This window comes from Moschus berezovskii, chromosome 15 (genome assembly GCF_049115385.1).
Source record: "Moschus berezovskii isolate FMDL1 chromosome 15, NW_MosBer_1.0, whole genome shotgun sequence".
NCBI lineage: Eukaryota > Metazoa > Chordata > Mammalia > Artiodactyla > Moschidae > Moschus > Moschus berezovskii.
The window spans coordinates 87,482,952-87,486,492 of record NC_142474.1 but is presented as its reverse complement, the minus strand read 5'-3'; the positions used below and the strand labels follow the sequence as shown (position 1 = coordinate 87,486,492).

The 3,541-nt window shown below is 38.5% G+C and overlaps 1 pseudogene; it reads left to right on the top strand.

Annotated features, from left to right (window-relative positions):
* The first annotated feature begins 615 nt into the window (after positions 1-615).
* On the top strand, positions 616-1,674 carry LOC148775509 (E3 ubiquitin-protein ligase RNF146-B pseudogene; annotated as a pseudogene).
* The last annotated feature ends 1,867 nt before the right edge of the window (positions 1,675-3,541 follow it).

Here is a 3,541-nt window from a genome sequence, read left to right as displayed (position 1 = left end):
CTATCTAAACAGATTATTCAACTCAATATTAAAAAACAAACAAACAAAAAACAATGGGAAGTTCTGATTTTCTCCAAAGAAGATATACAGATGGCAGATGAAGAAATGCTGAACATCACTCTCAGAGAAATTAAAACCAAAATCACAAGGAGATATAACCTCACACTCATAAGAATGGCTATCATAAATTCAAAATGTCTGAAAATAACAAATGTTGACAAGAATGTGGACAAAGGGAACCCCTTGTACTTAATTGGTGGGAATGTAATTTTGTGCAGTCGCCATGGAAAACATCATGAAAGTTTCTCAAAAAACTAAAAAAAAGAACTATCAATTGACCCAGCAATTCCACTCCGAGGTATATATCAGAAGAAAATGAACACTAATTTGAAAAGATACATGAATTCCAATGTGTATTGCAGTCTTTTTTACAATAGAAAATGTATGGGCTACGGGCTCAAAGGCTGAAGAGAAAAGACGGCGAGGTGGCTTTGGTGGTGGCCACAGAGCACAGGATGATCCAGTGATGGAGGAAAAAATTCTGCAAACTGGCTGATTACTCATGAAGATGAGATTTTATTTTTGTGGCAGGCATCTGTGGGGTCTGTAACAGAAATGATTGCTTGCTGTGGAGAAATTTATCACTCTATAAACATGCTTCCTACTAACAGGAAAGTAAATGAGTCTTGTTCTAATACTGCACCTTTTCTAACTGTCCCTGAATGTGCCATTTGTCTGCAAACATGTGTTCACCCAATCACTCTGCCTTGTAAACATGTTTTCTGCTATCTATGTGTGAAGGGAGCTTCATGGCCTGGAAAGCAATGTGCCCTCTGTGGACAAGAAATTCCCGAAGATTTCCTTGATAAGCCAACCTTGTTGTCACCAGAGGAACTCAAGGCAGCAAGTAGAGGAAACGGTGAATATGCCTGGTATTATGAAGGAAGAAATGGGTGGTTGCAGTATGATGAACGCACTAGCAGAGAGCTGGAGGATGCTTTTTCCAAAGGTAAAAAGAGCACTGAAATGTTAATTGCCGGGTTTCTCTATGTTGCCGATCTTGAAAATATGGTACAGTACAGGAGAAAAGAACGTGGACTTCGCAGGAAAATCAAGCGGGAATCAATAGAAATACCAAAGAAGGGAGTAGCCGGACGTAGGCCGGACTGTGATTCTAATACTGTAAACCTAGCAAGAAAGAGCTCTGCTGATGGAGTGTACAGTGTAATGGCTCAGAGCGGAGCTTCTGTTCAGTCGTCTTCTGTGAGGCCCCTGACATCAGTAGATGGTCAGCTAACAAGCCCCGTCACGCCATCCCCTGATGCAAGCACTACTCCTGAAGACTCTTTTGCACATTTACAACTTGGTGGAGACAGCATAGCAGAAAGGAGTCATAGAGGGGAAGGAGAAGAAGAGCATGGATCACCATCTTCAGGCAGGGCACCAGCACCAGACACTTCGATTGAAGAAACTGAATCCGATGCCAGCAGTGAGAGTGAGGATGTATCTGCGCTTGTTGCACAACACTCCTTGACACAACAGAGACTTTTGGTTCCTAATGTAAATCAGACAGTATCTGATCGATCAGGAACTGATTGATAAGTGGCAGGAGATGGAACAGTGAGTGTCAGATCTCTAAGGCCTGATGGACAGTGCACAGTAACGGAAGTTTAAATAAAAAAGTTTTCAGATCCATGCTCAAGATGAAAATGGTTATCTGTAAATTTCTGCCCACGTAACATTATACTCATCCCTAGTAATGCATTTTGGGATTTGGGATGGGAAGGGGTATGGAAAGGATAGACCTGTAATTAAAATGTCTAACACATCTCTGTTGAGAAATTTATTTAATATAAGGAACTTGGGTGTGAATAGTTGAGAGCTGTTTAGTAATAACCCAGTTTTCTTGAGGTCTGTTTATTTTATAGTTTTTTTTTAATGCCTTCAGTTCTTTTAGCCAGCGTGTGTGTATTATCTGTGCATTAATGGTCCTCATCTGCCTACTGCACTGGTTCACATTTTTCTGCATGGATTAACATAAAACCATTACAAAAATTTGGCACCTACAAGATGTCTGGTATCAGTATGAAAAGAAAGCTTAATTAACATGAGATGCAAATGCAAATTTGGGGTTTTAAAATAGAAGAATAACAACTATTTAATAATAAAGTTACTGAAATGGAAATGTAAAGAAAAGAGCTAATAACTTATGTTTCAGAATCTTGTCTGTAACACACTTCATGGATTTCTCATAGGCTTTGCTGTCTAGTCCTTGTAGTTAGAGGTTTCTCTTGATCCACTTTTTTTTATTACAGACTTTATAATTTAATAAATACTAGAATTTATTTAAAAAAAGAAAAGAAAAGATATGGAAGCAACCAGTGAACAAAGCACACATGGTTCCTCTCTTCAAAGCACTCGCATGGAGTATGGCAGAAACAAGCATTTGAACACTATAATAATCCTTAGAAATAATGGCAGATACATGTTCGCTGAGATGGAAAAATTCTTCCACCATATTGTATAGAAAAGGAAGGCTACAAGAGTGCACATAGTTTGATTCAATTTCTATAAATTAAAAAGTAATTCACTGGTCTATATATGCTCATCCAAATATATGTGTATTATATATTCTAGCATTATATAACACATATAATATATATGTTATAAACATTTAGATAGAACAACAAAAACAAAATATTAACAGTATATATATTTCTGTTAACATACTTATTGGTGTCCTCTAATTTCATTTTTATACTTTTTGAATTTCCATCATCCTGCTCTGTTATCCTGAGAATAGAATAATAATCACTGTGATTAAGGTTTGTCAAAGTAGTTCTCAAAGTGGGCTGGCCTTCACATTCTTGTTGGGTTTGAAATATTAGCTATACTATATGAGGCACATGGGATCAATTGGCAGCTGTTGGAGGGGCATAGAGATAAGCCCTGCTGACAGGCATGCCTGGGAATACAAGGAAAAGAATAATGTACAAAAGTTAAACAAGCATGTGAAATCAAAATCTGAGGTTGGAAGGGAGTCAATCAAAAAGATTCCTGCACACTGGACCAAAAGTGTCCTTATGTAACAGAGCAGCATGAGCACAGCCCTTAGCAGGTAGCCATTGCTGTTCCTTACTAGTCCACATCCTGTTACTAAGCAAAAGATCTTGCTCAGCAATTGGACAGTGCATCCCCGGGCCCCGCCCATAAGCAAACAACTGTCAATGAGGTACCTACTGGTACGTCTCCTGCTCAGCTATTGGTCAGCTACAGAGTGGGCCCTACCTGATGAAAACTGTCAATGAGGGACCATTGGGAAAGTGATTCAGTCAAGAGTCCGTGATGCAGTGGTCATGTGACTCTTGAATTTGGGCACCTTACTTTTTTTCTTTTTCTTTTTTTTTTTTCATCAGGAATATATTTCTGGTAGATGGGGCAACTTGAGTTTCCCTACTCAATATGAGAGTTGAAGTGTCCCCAACAATATTAGTGGAGGAGACATTTAACATTTTCTTTGCTCTTTTGTGTAATCTTATGG